This window comes from Equus przewalskii, chromosome 1, assembly GCF_037783145.1.
Source record: "Equus przewalskii isolate Varuska chromosome 1, EquPr2, whole genome shotgun sequence".
Classification (NCBI taxonomy): domain Eukaryota; kingdom Metazoa; phylum Chordata; class Mammalia; order Perissodactyla; family Equidae; genus Equus; species Equus przewalskii.
The window spans coordinates 59,240,884-59,257,548 of record NC_091831.1 but is presented as its reverse complement, the minus strand read 5'-3'; positions in this window follow the sequence as shown (position 1 = coordinate 59,257,548).

The window sequence follows — 16,665 nt, the reverse complement described above, 5'->3', positions numbered from 1 at the left end:
GTTTCCCACAGGTAGCTGGACCCGGCCCCAATCTCAGGGACAAGGCCTGGCGATGGGAGCTGTGACTGCAGGGGTCTGCTGACTGAGCTCCCCACGAATGAGGAGGAAGCAGCTGGCCCCTGGTCCCACGTCAGTCGGGAGGGCGGTGGCCTCCTGCCCTGCATGATTTGGCAGCTGCCTCACTCAAAACCCAGGCCTGTGCAGGGCCGGGGCTGGACAGGGCCCTGGGACGGAGGAAGAAGACGGAAGACCTGGTCTTCTCGGCCAATTCTGCCCTTAGCTGGGGGCCTTCTGGAAAGCCCCTCTGAGCCTCGTTTGATTCATCCTTCAAGATGGAATGTTGATAATGCACAGGGTGGTTACGAAGGTGCTTTGTAAACCACAAAAGGCGATTTGGACATTTTGTTCTTTTCAGAAGCTCAGGCAGCAGAGCCGTGGTCTCACCTCAGATCTGCTTGGCTCGCTTCCTGCCTGCTGCGGGGCCTCCAGCAGAGCCCACGGTCAGCACCGCAGCCCTGTGTCCTGAGTCCTCCCATAGGCCAGGGGCCTCGCTCAGGACTGCAGATGCCGGTGAGTGTCGGCCAGGCACCTGCTTCATACAGGATTGATGTCTGACCAGAGACGTCAGACGTGCTCCCCCGAGTTGGCAGGGAAACAAGAAGTACAAGCTGCGCTGTTGCAATGGCCCAGCCAAGGAAAGGGAAAGGCAGGGAGGCCCCAAAGGCTTCTTGGAGGAGGAGTACTGAGCTAGGACTTGAGAGACAAGAGCGTTTAGACACGGCTGAGAAGCAGAGAGGAGGCTCCAGGTGGGAGTGGGGGAGCAAGCGCGTCCCAGGGACGCCCGGAGGAGGGGACGCGCGTGGCTTGCTCTCCGAGCTGAGAGGAGAGAGATTTGCTCCCTGAGTCCTGGAGCTGCGGGGGCCTCTGGCTTGGAGGGTTGGGCCGCAGACTCCTTGGCTGTCCCCTGGCCCTCAGCAGGGCTGACCCTCTATCTCCCATACAAATGTGCATCCCCCACCCCCCTACCCCTCTCTCCAGGGAAAGGCCTGCTCCTCCCCGCCCCTCCTAGGCGCTGGTACAGATTCTGCCAGAGATCTCAGTCCAAGTCAAAAGGAAGGGGCTGAAATCAGTAAAGAAAGAGCAGCAAAAGCACGTCATTTAGAAAGATGAAGTCAGTGCCTGAAGGAGCGGCTAAAAGCCTTGCACGTGGCAGCCTCTGGGCAGCTGCACTGAGGTGGGGCTCAAGGAAGAAGGCTGTTCTCGTGAAAACCTATTGGCACTGGTAGATTTTTTAACTTCAACAAAAATGAAAACTCACTTTTTAACAAACCTTGCCTGACCCAGATCCCTCCTGTTGCACTGGAAGGCTGTCTCCTGTGACCCTGTCCTGGGAACAAACTGGGGTGGGAAATGGTTTTGGGGGGGCGAGGAGTTCCTGGGAGACACCCCTGGCTGACACTGGGGGGAGTCGTTGCACCCCTGAGCTTGGTGCTAGCAGGGCAGAAGAGTTCCCTTTGATCTTCTAGGCCCCAAATCCTGATCAGCACAAATAAGGGGAAGCCTGGAGCTCTGGAATCTTCAGGCGGCCTGAGCCATGCAGGGATGTGGGAGTGCTGGGTGTGGACCCTGGGCCACACCACCGCCTGGCTGGAGTCCTGGGTCTCCACCTGCCAGCTCGCTCTTCTTGGGCGAGTTACATAACCTCTCAGAACTGCCTCAGTCTCCCCTTGGGCAAAACAGGGCTGCTAACACTGCCACCACTCAGGGTTTCCAGAGGCATGAACGAGACTCTGCCTGCTACATGCAGAGCCTGGTGTGTGATAGGCGCTTCATCCGTGCAAACTGTTTGTTATTTGGAATTTGGAATTGCAGAAGTTTATAAGGTGCTAGGATATTCGATGCTGGATGCAGAAGGAATCTAAAAGGTCATGGTCATTTTGTACAGAGAAAATGGAGGTTTTGAAAGCCTGAGGCAAAAGAGTCGGAGAAGAATCTGGAAAATAAGCCTCAGCCCCCTTCCCCCAGCAAACAGGTGGGGCAGGGGCATTGGGAAGTGACGTCAGAGCTGGGAGCAGACCTGGGCCGAGGGAGAGTGGCAGAGAGGGAAGATGGAAGGGAAGGAGGGGAGGAAGCAGGAAGCAGATGCCACCGAAGAGTGGAAATGGCGGTGGGAGATGAGGCAGCTGGGCTGCCCCTCAGCTGCAAGGGCACTCTGGGCTGCTGAGTGTGTGGCAGGAAGCGACTGTGTGGCAGGAAGTGGCTGGAGGTAGTGTGTGTCGGGCATATTAAATGTAGAGCCAGAAGCTGGCTGGGGAAGTGGAGCCTTCCTGGCTGACTACACCCTCAAACATATTCGTGAGGGTGGCGGGTGTCTGGAGCCCCAAGGCTGGGGTGGCGGACCTGTGCCTGGAGGTGACTTGGGGGTGTGTAGTGTGTGGTTCCTGTGACGAGCTAATTCTGGAGGTCATGATGAACCCTGGACACTAGCTAATTCTGTGGCCCCGTGTGTTGCTTGACTTGAGTGGCCTCCAGCCATAGAAAGGGGTGCCTGAAGGGACGGAAGATCAAGTTCTTTTTCAGAGCTCAGCTCCTCTCTCAGGCAGCACCACCCCAAGTCCTCCCCAGATGAGGCTCTGCCTGAGGGAGAATCTGGGCCCTGCACTGCCTAAGGAGTTCAGAGGTCCCTGACAATGAGACCAGGCACCAGGCGCTAGGGACCTCTTCTCTGTGACTGAGCTGGACCCAGGCCCCGAAATGTCTTTGGGATTCCCAGTACTGGGGGTAAGGAGGAGAGCATGTGTCTAAGAGGCACCATGGGGGTCCAGGGGGTCCACTTGGGAGGGGTTTAGGGGCAGCACTCTGATGGAGCGGCTGGGGCTTGTCTGAAAGCTGCATTTGCATTTGAAGGTGACCTTGAACTTTTCTGGAATCCAAAACCACCTCAAAGTGATGTTTCAGCCTTGCGCCTGGGCCAGAGCCTGGCCCGGCAGCTTCCAGCCTGGGTACGGATCTCTGACTCCTGGGCAGTCTGCTGTTTAGAAAATTCTTCTCCATGAGCCTCAGTTGTCCGCCTTGTAATTGTACCAGCTGGGTCTCATTCAGCGGCTGGAGCCAAAAGGCATCCATCTGCTCTCTGTTCTCAGCACAGCCCTGCCACAGTTAGCGGCAGTGACACATCCCTGCAGGTCTTCTCCAGGTGAACATCGGCTCTTGGAATCACTCCTCACGACGAGGACAGCATGGAGCTGTGCGGAAACAGTCCCTGGGGGGCCTAAGGCTTGTCTTCTGCGACCAGACACGTCTGGAATTACGCAAGGCTTTTTCCACATAAATTACTGTTTTTAACCCATATCTCTCCCAGCTCTACTTATTCACACACACATACCCCACCTGCCCCGAGTGGGAATTTTACATTTTACATTTCCCCCTCCTAACCCTGTTTCAAGCTGTCACTATCTTTTTGTATCTTGATTCCAACATCCCATTGTATCAGCTTTCTCTCCCAGCCTGTGTCCCGTGTAATCTGATAAGTGGCCTTCTGTGCCTTTATCCAAGCCACTGATAAAAGCATTAAACTAGACATGGTCAAGTTCAGAGAAAGCCGTGTAGCCTCTGGAGAGCCCTCCAGTTTGATATTGATTCATTAATTAGTCTCTTTGGACATAGTTGTTCAACCAGCTCTGGATCTGGCTAACATCCTGTCCACAGGGAAGTCTCGAGAGACTTTCTCAAATGCCCCACTGAAACCAGAAGTTCTGGGTCTACAGCAATCTCCTGCTTCATCTGTCCTGGACCCTAACGAAAATGGGGACTGAGTGGGTTTGTCCTGACCTCCTGCTGGTGAATCCATGCTGGCTCCTGAGGCCCACAGGCCCTTTGATAATTGTTCCCAAACTACCTGCTTAGTGGCCAGTTCTATAATTTTACTCAGAACCAGCATAAAATTAATTTGCCCAACATTTCTGGAATCTATCTTTCTTTTCTTTGGAAAACTGGAGTGTTTACTGACCTCTTTTTTTTTGTCCTCTTTAGTTTTCCATGATTTTTCAAGGACTGCTGTTTTAGGTTCGGCAAACGTCTCTGCTAGTTCTTCCAGAAGCTTCAGGGATAGCTTGTTCATGCTAGAAGAGAAACTGATTTAAAGCAGCTAGCTGCCCAGAAACCATAAAGAAAAACCCTTATGTTTGGCTACGTAAACATTCTAAACATGTCTATGGAAAAAATACCTCTCCAAAATAAAAGCGAATGACAAAAACGTTTACCACAAATATGACACAAGACTAATTTTTCTATCATACAAGCAGGTCTTAAAAATCAATAAGAAAAAGAGTGGAAAAATGAGTAGAGGATATGAATAGGCATTTTATGGGAAAAAAAGGCCAAGAAGCATATGAAAATATGCTTAATCTCTCATAATTAATGCAAAACAGCAAGGTTAAATCTATATATTACCATTAGAAAAAGTGAAGTAGAACGACCTGGGCTGATATGGAAAGAGCTCTGACACATTAAGTGGAATAAAAGGTACACAGCTGTCTAGAAGTATGATTCTATTTGTGTAAAAAAAAATGTATGTATATGTATATTCATAAAAATATCTTGAAGGATATGTAAGAAACTACAAACATCTCTGTAGAGTAGGACTGGGGTTTAGAGACAGGGTGAGAAATTTTGTTCTTTGTATTATGTCTTCGTATATGGGTTTAATTTCTTTACCAACACCACATGCATGCATTTGTTTTATAATTTTTTAAAAAAATTGCTGCCTTGTCTCTTGCTGTACCTACCATTCAGGTGTTCACCAAGAGCTGCTGGGTCAGGCTCCTCATCATTCTCCTTGAAGGAGAAGGGTGCGGACAGGACTCTTGGGTCCTTCTTTCTCTGTCCTGGTTTAACTCTGCACCACCTGGACCTTCTGGTGACTCTGGGCTCTAAATGCAGTTAAAAGTCCTGCTGTTGCCTTTATTTGATTTTCTATGGTTTTGGGGGTTTTTTTTGTTTGTTTTTTGCTGAGCAAGATTGGCCCTGAGCTAACATCTGTTGCCAATCTTCCTCTTTTCGCTTGAGGAAGATTGTTGCTGAGCTAACATCTGTGCCCATCTTCCTCTATTTTATATGTGGGATGCTGTCACAGCATGGCTTGATGAGCAGTGTGTAGGTATGCGCCCGGGATCCAAATCTGTGAACTCTGGGCTGCCAAAGTGGAGCACATGAACCTAAGCACTATTCCACCAGGCTGGCCCCACATTTTTCTATTGTTCTGGTGGAATTTTTTTCCCCCAATTTATCCTCATTTTGGACACTATCCTCTGAAATACAGATTCATTTCAACGCTTTTTGTTTCCTGGTTTTGGCTGTGTCTCTCCTTCCATCCTCTGCCTGGGTCCCTGGTAAACCTTAACTGACACTGTAGAAGCCTCTCCTGTTCCTCCTTGACAGCAACTGTTTTCCTGGGTCAGAATTGGGGATGTGGGACCATACCCATCTTTGCTTGGAAAGTTTCCATCTCCACTTCCTGAAAGCCAGGCTTCCTTTATTCAGCACAAACCCATCAGGCGCCAGGGTGCTGGGGAGCCACAGGAGGGCTTAGACAGCCAGCCCTCACAGGACTCCACCAGAAGCAGGGTTTATGCTGATGACTTATAATGCAGACTATTTAAAACCTCACTGTGTCCACAGTACTGCCCAACACACCCTTGACTGTCCCTGCTGACACTGAAGTCTCTGAGGAGGTGGAGGAGCAAGGGAAATGGATCATCTGGCCCGCTTCCCCCATCCCACTCCTCATCTGATTGTGATGCTGTGGAGACAGCCTTTGAAAGGAAAGGGTGTTCCGATTCCGGTTCTTGGGAAACCTCAGGGAACAAAGGGAGGCTAATAGGTAGGGACGTGATTGTTCCTTTTCAGTTGGAGTTTAGAAAACAGAGTCATTAAAAGCTCTCTGAGTTTGGGAGAAAGCCTGTGTGTGTGTCCCCATGTGGGGAAGCTGAGTGTGAGAATAAGGAGGGAAACTGTGTGCTCTCCTGAAGGCGGGTGCAGAGGGTGGTGTAGGAATGTGGAGAGTTCAGGGTCCCTTCCCCCACTAGCGTCCAAATTGCAGTAACCGCAGATTAAGTGCTGCTGACCCCAGGAGACAAGCTCTCTGTTTCCAAGGGAACCACATGGCTCAATCAAGGCCCCTGGAAGGGAGGGTGAGCCAGGATGGAGCAGCCCTTCAACTGTCTAGAGCAGCAGCCGGATGGTGGAACCCTCAGCCCTGCTTCAGCCCACTGAGGGATCCGGACAGGTCACTTAACACCTCCTGGCTGAGCTTTCACTGGCAAGGATGCTAGGAGCATCTGGAGTCCCTTAGCAGGTGCCTGGTCCTAGGAGGGGCGAGCAGGTGACTAGGAAACTTGGCTATCCCCACCCTCCTCTAGGTCTCTGAGCAACCTTGGGATAGTCACTTGGCCTCTCTGGGCGTGGCTTCCCCATCTGCACAATGAGAGCATTGGACAGAATCTCTAAGGATCCCACCAGCTCTGTGACTTTCTCCTGAGACTACTTTCCTCTCCTCTCACATCCAGACCACCTGGATCAAACTGTGCGTGGAATAGAGGACCCAGGGAAACCATTCTCCTTGCCACTCTGCCCCAACAAAGAGCTCCAGCTGTGCCATTTCCGTAGCAACCAATGCTTCCCATCTTCAGAGAGCAAGTGGGGAGTCCAAGAAGCCGACAGTGCTTTTCTCAGCAGCTTCAAGAAGGAGCAGAGATGGGAGTTGAAATGTCAGGAGGGCCCCTGAGCTGAGGAGAAGGTAAGAAGGGCTCCCTCAGCCCACAGCCCTTCAGTGGGGCCACCGGAAAGTCAAGAGCCCAGTCCAGGGTACCCTGGCCCATGGGTCTGCCCAACCTCCTCAGAACCAGCATAAGGAAGCCCAGACTCCGACTGCCAGATTGGAAAGACACGGCAGTGCCATGGGGTGGAAAGAGCCTTCGGAGTCAGGCAAGCTGGTTTAACCTTGCAGCTCCTCCACTTACTGGCCCTGTGGCCTGGGCAGGTCACTAACCACCCTGGGCCTCAGCCTCTTCATCTGTAGAGGAAGGACAGTGACACCCACTTCACAGGCTGGTTGTGAGAATTAGATAAGGTAGATGAGTAAATACCTAGCAGAATGCCTGGTGTGGTAAGTGCTCACCAAATGGCAGAAAATTTCTATTAATAAGTGTTTTTATAGATCATTCAGGTCAGTTCTCAACTTTGGCGGCACGTTAAAATCACTAAAGGAGCTTTAAAAAATGCTCAGGTCTGCCCCCAGGGCATCCTGCGATGGGATCCATGCTTCAATATTTAAAATGTTCCCCCAAAGATTTCTGTTTCTAGCGGTAAGAACGTAGTAGGAATTGAATTTACATTTCCATCTTAAACAACTAGAAATCTGGACAAAATACAGACAAAATACGATGGTTTTTAGATATTGAACAACACTCAAGGTAGGACGGTAATTGCTTAGTGAAAGGGAAAAAACAAAATGAGTCCTACAATTTCATCTACTTGCCACTCCGAGTTGAGGAAATAGAGACTGAAGTTCAGAGAGATCAAGGTGACTAGAATTTGTGGACAGAGCACTGGAGAAGTGAGAGCTGCAGAGAGAAAGAGCTGCAGAGCCTTGCGAGGGGGCCTCCTGGGTCTGTGGCTAAGAACTCATCTGAGCAGGAGTGAAAGAAAACCACCGGGAAAAGAACCACCCGAAAGCAATAGACCAATGAATTTCCAGAACTCAGACACGGCTGGGAAGTGTCGTTCACCCCGGCCAGAATACAGAGACATCAGCTAGAGTCCCCAGAAGGGTATCATCTTAGTAGGAGGGATAAATTAGCCCTAAAACAAAGGGTGCTCTAGAACCACCCTGAAAAACATGAAATAACAAGCCTTAAAAGGATCCAACTATTTGCCAGTAACTTGTGTCCCAGAAGAAAACTTAAGACTATTTATGGGAATACATAAATATCCAGAACCCAAAAATGTACAATTCACAATGTCTGACATCTAACCAAAATCACCAAGTGTATCAGTCTCCTATTGCTGCCATGACAAATTACCACAAGCTTAGCGGCTTCAGACAACACCCATTTATTATCTTACAGTCTCTGTGGGTCAGAGTCTGGGCACAGCATAGCTCAGGGAGCTCTGCTTATGGTCGCTCAAGGCTGAAATCAAGGTGTCAGTTTGCTTAGTTCTCTTCTGGAGCTTGGGTTTGTTTTCTCGGCTTAACCTCAGTTCCTGTGGTTTAGGACTGAGTTCCCCGTTTCCATGTTGGCTGTCAGCTAGAGGCTGCCCTCAGCTCCTTGAGACTTCCCATATTCCTTCTCCTGGTGCCTGTCTATCTTCCAATCAGTAATGGTGCATCAAGTTCTGTCATGCTCCGAATCTCCCTCACTTCTTTTTCTGCCTCTGCTGTTAAGACGCAGGAGATTCTGTTGGGCTTACCCAGCTAATGCAGTATAATCTCCCTATCTTAAAGTCCAATGGTTAGTAAACTTAATTACATCTGCAAAGTAGTTTTTTCTATGTGAGGTAATAGATCCACAGCTCCCTGGATTAGAGCATAGAATCTTCTTGGGAGCAGTAATTCTGCCAGGTGTGCAAAGGAGCAGGAAAATGTGATCCATTCCAGGTGAAAAATCAAACATTAGAAATAGATCAGAAATCAGAGAAATTAGACATTAGAGATCAAATTAGTGGACAAGGATATTAGAACAGCTATTATGAATATACTCTTATGTTTAAGAAGATGGAGGAAAATATGATTATGATGAAGAGAGAAAAGCAAGATATTTAAAAACATCCAAATGGGACTTTAGAAATGAAAAAAATCCATATCTGAAATTACTCTTCATTTTCAATATCTGAGAATACACTGGATGGGATTAACCACAGATTAGACACTGAAAAAGAAAAGACAGCAAACTTGAAAACACAGCAATAAAAACAATCTAAAAGAAGAAAAGAGGGAGAAAAAAAATCCAGAAAAAATACAAAAGCTGTGGGATATCTTCAAGCAATCTAACATGAGTTGTAAAAAGAGGAGGAGACAAAATCTTTTTGAACAACAATGGCTAGAAATTTTCCAAATTTGATGAAAACTATAAATCTGTGGATCCGTGAAGCTCAATGAAACTACAGCAGGAGAAACATAAAGAAAAATCACACCAACATGCAATGCAATCAAATTGCTGAAACCAGTGATAAAATGAAAATCTTATAAACAGCCGTGGGGGAAAAAAAGAGATGCAACATATATAGAGGAACATAGGAATGGCAGCAGACTTCTTGCGAGAAACTGTTCAATCCGGAAGACAGTAGAATGACATCTTTAAAATATTGAAAGAAAAGCTCTCAACCTAGAATTTAATACCTAGCAAAAAAAATTTTGAAAATGAAAACAAAATAAAGCCTTTTTGGACCAATGAGAGCTAAGAGAATTCATTGTCAGCAAACTTCCACTACAAGAAAGCTTAAAGGAAAACATTCAAGATGGGAAATGATATGAGGTAGAAATTTGGATAGACAGAGAAATCAAGAGTGGTGGAAATGTAGAAATGTGAATAAATATAAAAGATGTTTTTAAAATAATTTTTTGTCTCTTTAACATAAATTGACAAAAGATTTTACAGCTGACTTGAAATATAATTGACATGTAATACTACACATATTTAAAATATTTGCTGTTTTGACACATGTATATATGCCAGTGAAACCATCACCACAAAGCAGAAATTCAATGTATCCATTACCTCGAAAAGTTTCCTTATGCTTCTTTCTAATCCTCCTTCCCACATCTCTCCTCATCCCCCACTCCTACCCGGTAAGCGCTGATCTGCTTTATGTCACTATAGATTAGTTTGCAGTTTCTAGAGTTTTATAAATATGCAATCATATAGTATGTATTCTTTTCTGGCTGGCTTTTATTCCCTTTTGTTGCTGAGTAGTATTCCATTGTTTGGATATATCACAATTTGTTGATTTGTTCATCTGATGATGGATGTTTGGACATTTGCATTGTTTCCACTTGCTACTGTTACAAATCTGCTATAAATATTTATGTACAAGTGTTTGGACATATGCAACATCTTGAGGAAAGACATAAAAGTGGAATGGCTGGATTGTATTTTCTCAATATGTGCCTTGTACATTCATCCTCTCAAGAGTATTTTCTTTTAACTGGTCTTTTTCTCTTTCATCAACCAGTCTTTCTGGTGTGGAAGATTGGCCTTGAGCTAACATCTGCTGTGAATCTTCCTCTTCTTTTTCCTCCCCAGCGCCCCAGTCCACGGCTGTGTATCCTAGTTGTAGTCCTTCCAGTTCTTCTGCGTGGCACGCCACCACAGCATGGCTTGATGTGCAGTGTGTAGGTCCGCACCCAGGATCAAAACTGGCAAACCCTAGGCCGCCAAAGCAGAGCACATGTACTTAACCACTGCGCCACTGTGCCAGCCCCAGGAGTATTTTTTGAAGAACAGACATTTTTTTAATTTCATGTAGTCCAATTTATCAGTTTCTTCTTTTCTGTATTATAGTTTTGGTGGAATGTCTAGCAAATCTTTACCTAACCAAAGTGTATATTTAACTGTCAAACAAACTGCCAAACTCTTCGAAAATGGTTGGTACATTTTACATTACCACCAACAGTGTGTGAGAGTTCTGGGTCCTCCACAGCCTCATCAGCAATTGGTACAGTCAGTCTTTTTAAGTTGGCCATTCTAATAGGTATGTGGTGGTACCCAATTGTGCTTTTAATTTGCATTTCCCTAATGAGTAATGATGTTGGACATCTTTTCATGTGCTTATTTGGTAGTCATATATCTTCTTTAATAAAATATCTGTTTCACAAATATCCCTCGCAAATTTTACATTGGATTATTTGTTTTCATATTATTGAGTTTCAAGTTCTCTTTATATATTTTGGATACAAGTCCTTTATTAGATTTATGTGCTTTGCAAATATTTTATCTGAGTCTGTGTGTTGTCTATTCATATTGTTAACTGTATTTTTTGAAGAACAGACACTTTCAGTTTTGATGAAGTCCAATTTATTCTTTTATGGATTATGCTTTTGGTGTCATGTCTATGAACTGAAGATAACCGAGATTTTCATCTAAATTTTCTTTTACGATTTCTATAGTTTTAGGTTTTACATTTAGATATATGATTCATCTTGCACTAACTTTTGTATATGTATTTGTATATGAGACGATATGGACCAAATTTCTTTTTTTCGTATATGAGTATCCAATTGTTCCATTACCATTTGTTGAAAAGAATATCTTTTCTCAATTGCCTTCGTACCTTAATAAAAAATCAGTTACTGGTATATGTGTGGTTCTATTTCTGGATTCTCTATTCTGTTCTATTGAACTGTTATCTGTCTTTAAGCCAATGCCATGGTGTTTTGATTACTGTAGCTTTGTAGTAAGTCTTAAAATCAGATCATGTTAGCATTCCAAATTTGGGGTTTTTTCCAAAATTTTTTACTCTTTGAGGCCCTTTATATTTCCATATAAAATTTAGAATCAAATTGTCAGTTTCTACCAAAAAACCTGATGGGATCTTGACTGGGATTTCAAGCAACAAATAAAACAATTGAGAAAGAATTGATATCTTAATGATATTTAGTCTTCTGATGTAGGAACGTGGTATGTCTCTCCATTATTTGGGTCTTTAACTTCGTTGTGCACTATCTTGTAGTTTCTAGTGTACAGGAATTGCCGTATTTTATTATATCTATTTCAAAGTATTTAATATTTTTCTTGCTATTGTAAATGGTATTTTAAAATTTGAACTTCCAACTGTTCATTCCTAGTATACAGAAATACAGTAGATTTTTATATCCTATTACCACATCACATTAATTCTAGTAGCACTTTTTTGATCCCTTAGAATTTTCTTCTTAGACATGATCATGTCATCTGTGAAGAAAATAGTTTCACTTTTTCCTTTCCCATCTGTATGCCTTTTTCTCTTTTTGCCTGCGTGCACTAGCTGGGCCCTCCATCACAGGCTCAGTCGGAGTGGTGAGAGTGGAGTCCCTGCTCTGCTTCCAGTCCTGGGGGAGCGTTCGGTCCTTCACTGTTAACTGTGATGCCGGCCATCATGTTTTCATAGAGGCCTTTTTCTGGTTGAGGAACTTCCCTTCCATCCCAGTTTGCTTAAAGTTTTCTTTTCAAAATCGTGAATGAGTGTTCAATTTTCTAAAATGCTTTTACTGTATCTATTAAGAAGGTCATATGGTTTTTCTTTTTTAGTCTATTAAGCTAGTAAGATACATTGATTTTTCAGGGTTACAACATCCTTGCCTTTTGGGGGTAATCTCCACTAGTCGTGGTGTACTGCCTGTTTTATATGTCACTAGATTAACTTTACTAATATTTTGTTAGGATATCTTGCTTTGTATTGATGAGGAACTCGGACTGAAGCTTTCTTTTCTTAGAACGTCTTTGGTGTCAGGGTGACGCTTGCCTCATAAAAGGAACTGGGAATGGTTCTCTCCTCTTCTATTTTCTGGAGGAGTTTCTAGACAATTGATATTATTTTGTCCGTAAATACTTGGTAGAATTCACAGTGAAGCCATCTGGGCCTGGAGTTTTCTTTATGAGAAGAAATTGAATTTGTTTCATAGATGTAGGGTGATTCAGGATATCTATTTCCTCTTGAGTGAGCTTTGTTAGTTTGTGTCTTTCAAAGAATTTATCCATTTTATCCAAGATGTTGAATTTATTGGCATAAAGATTTTTAAAATAATATTCTCTTATTATCCTTTTAATATCTTTAGAATTTGTAGTGATATCACCTCTCTGATTTCTGATATTGGTCATTTGTGTATTTTCTCTTTTTTTTCCTGATTAGTCTTGCTAGATTTTAGCAATTTTATTGATCTTCTAAAGGAACTAACTTTTCATTTTGTTGACTTTTTCTATTGTTTTTCTGTCTTGTTTTATAGATTAACACTTTGGTCTTTATTATTTCCTTTCTGCCTACTTTGGAGTTTTATTTGTTCTTTTTTAAAAATTTTCTTATGGCAGAAGTTGAAGTTGATTTGAAAACTTTGTCCTTTTCAATACCAGTGTTTATTATTATAAACTTCCCAGGTACTGCTTTAGCAGCATCCCACAAATTCTGATATGCTAGCAAGTACTGTCAAATTTCCTTTTTGTCAATCAACTTTATTTTTAGAGCAGTTTTAGATTTACAGAAAAATCGAGAAGATAGTGCAGAGAGTTCCCATGCACCCTGTACCCAATTTCCTCTGTTATCAACATCTTACATTACTATGATGCATTTGTTACAATTAATGAAACAATATTGACACATTATTATTAAATGAAGTCCACAGTTTATGTAGATCTCCTTGGTTCTTACTAGCGTCCCTTGCCTGTCCCAGGATCCCATCTAGGATACCACAATGCATTTGGTTATCCCGTCTCCTCTTGGCTGAGGCAGCTGCTCAGACTTGCCTTGTTTTTGATGACCTGGACAATTTGGAGGAGAATTGGTCAGATATTTTGTTGGATGCTCCTCTATTCTGCTCTACCAGGATTTGTCTGAGTTTTTCTCATGATGATACTGGAGTTACGGATTATTGGAAGACCACAGAGGTAAAAGGCCATTTTCATCACAGCGTATCAAGGGTAGTGTTAGGAGTTCAATTGTGTCCCCCCAAAAAGAATATGTTGACGTCCTAAACCCCTGTTCCTCAGAATATGACCTCGTCTGGAAATAAGGTCTTTCCAGAGATAATCGCGTTAAAAGGAGGTCACTAGGTGGGCTCTATTCCAGCGTGACTGGCGTCCTTATGAAAAGGAGACCTTTGGGCAGAGACAGACAAACAGAGGGAAGATGATGTGAAGACACACAGGGAGAAGATGACTGTGGGATTTGAGGGATTTGAGCCTACAAACCAGCGAACACCAAGAATTGCTGGCAAGCACCGGAAGGTGGAAGAGGCAAAGAAAGACGCTCCCCTGGAGCCTTCAGGGAGAGCATGCCCTGTCAACACCTTGATTTCAAACCTCTAATGTCCAGAACTTGGAGACAGTAAGTTTCTGTGGTTTCAAGCCACCCAGTGTTTGGTACTTTGTTGCAGCAGTTCCAGGAAACTGTCACAGGTCCACAGTACAAACGTGATTCACGACTGTTGATGCTGGCCTCGATCACCTGGCTGAGGCAGAGTCTGTCAGGGTCCCAGTGATTTTTATGCAGGAGAAACAGGAGGCAATGGAGAAGTCTTCAGACTCTCTACCAGTAACAACTCTGGCTTTTTACCTGTTCCTTTGAAGAAAGTATTGCAGGAAACAAAGCTCACACCTGGAAGGCATGTCTTGGGTATTGGACACCTTGACAAACCCAGGCTTGCTCAGGACTGCTCTGAGCCTCAGGCTACTGCAGAGGCAGTGCTGTGTGAGGGTGGGGGAGCTCTGGTGGCTGGGACCTCTTTTCCCATGGGTGACAGGTAGGACAGGACACATTCAAGTGCTTCCCCTTATGCCCTAAACTAGAACTCTAGCCAGAGGCCAACTTCCTCCTTCTAGCCCCAGTGTTATGAGAGGGGAAATATCCAAAACGGATATAGGTTAAAAGACAGAAAAAAGCACACATGAGACCAACGTGTCCAGAGCCAAAAGAAATAGAATTTGGCAGGAAAAAAGCTGGGGTTTTGTCTACATTTTCTTCAGGATATTGGAATAGAGCCTTTTGACACTGTATGTGCCATATTTAATTAACCAATCCCTTGCTGATGGACAATAGTGGTGTTTCCTATTTTTTACTATTATAATGCGCTATGAACCTGTTGCTTTCTGCAAGCACTCTGAGAGATGGATTCCTGACAGTGAACCAGCTGGCTCGTAGGGCAGGAGCATTTCTAATCTGGACGCACATCGCCGAATTACTCCTGAAAGGTTGCACATTCCTGCAACAGTCTGGCGAGTGCTCATTTTCACACATCATCACCAACACTGGATGTTACCTTTTTATGAATTTGTCTATTCTGAAAAGTAAGGAAGAGTCGTCTCATTTTCATTAGGCTCTTTTGATTTCTTCTTTGACTCATGAGTTATTTAGATGCATGCTATTTAGTTTCCAAATATGTGGGGATTTTCCGGATACTTTTTTGTTATTTATTTCCAATTTAATTTTATTGTGGTCAAAGAACATACTTTGTATGACTTGAGCACAAAATCATAATAATTTACTATTAATGGTAAATTAATTGTGACTTGTTTTATGACCCAGAATATGTTCTATCTTGGTAAATGTTCACCGCGCACTTGAAAAGAATTGGTATTCTGCTATTGTTTGGCAGAGTGTTCTGTGCCATTTAAAGCAATGGTAGGGTTGATAGAGTTATTAAAATCTATTATATCCTTTATGATTTTCTGCCTACTTTTCCTATTATTGGGGCGTTGACTGTTTCAACTATAATTGTGGATTTCTCTATTTCTCCTTCCAGTTCTATCAGTTTTTGCTTCAGGTATTCTGAAGTTCTGTAATATATGTTATATGTATAACATAACACTAACTATTAATTGATCACTTTATCAGTTTAAATGGCTTCTTATTCCCAGGTAATATTCTTTGCTCTGAAATCTTCTTTGTCTAGTATTAAAATGGCTACTCCAGCTTTCCTTTGTTTAGTGTTAGCATACTATATATTTTTCCATCCTTTTACTTTTAACCTAATTGTGTTTTTGCAGTTAAAGTGCATTTCTTGTAGACAGCATATAATTGGGTTTTGTTTTTTTATCCAATCTGATGGTTTCTGCCTTTTAATTGGGGTGTTTATGCCATTTCCATTTAATGCATTTTTGATATGGTTACACTTAAATCTATCATTTTTTGTGTCTCATCTATTCTTTCTTTTCTTTTTTTGCCTTCTTTTAAATTTATTGAGTATTTTTTATGAGTCCATTTTATCCTTGGCTTGTTGGTTGGTTGTAACTCTTTATTGTTTTAATGTTTGATTTAGGGTTTATGACATCTCTTTAATTCATCACAGTCCACCTTTAAGCAGTATACCACTACTTATACATTACAAGGTCTTACATTATAAGAATAGCACACGTCTATTTCTTCCTTCCTGGCCCTTATGCTATTGTTACACATTTTACATAATCCATTGTTATCATTTTGCTCAAACAACTATCTTTTAAAGATATTCGATAATAAAAAATATTTTTACCCCTGTAGTTATCATTTCCAGTGCTCTTTATTCCTTTTTACAGATCCATATCTCCATCTGGCATCATGCGCCTTCTGCTAAAGAATGTCCTTTGACATTTCTTGGAGTGTGAATCTGCTGGCAATTAATTCTTTCAGCTTTTGTATATTTGTAAGTGTCTTCATTTTGTTTGCATTTTTAACAGACATTTTCACTGGGCATAGAATTTTAGGTTGATAATTTTTTCCAGAAATTTTAAAAGTTGCATTGCACTGTCTCTTTGCTTTCGGTATTCTGACTAGAAATCTGTAATCTTACCTTTTTTCCTCTGTAAGTAAAGTGTCTTTTTTCCTCTGGCTACTCCTAAGATATTCTCTTTATCACTGGTTTTGAGCAGTTTGATTATGATGTGCCTGTTTTCATTTTCTTCAAGTTTCTCATGCTTGGAATTATTTAGCTTCTTGGATTTG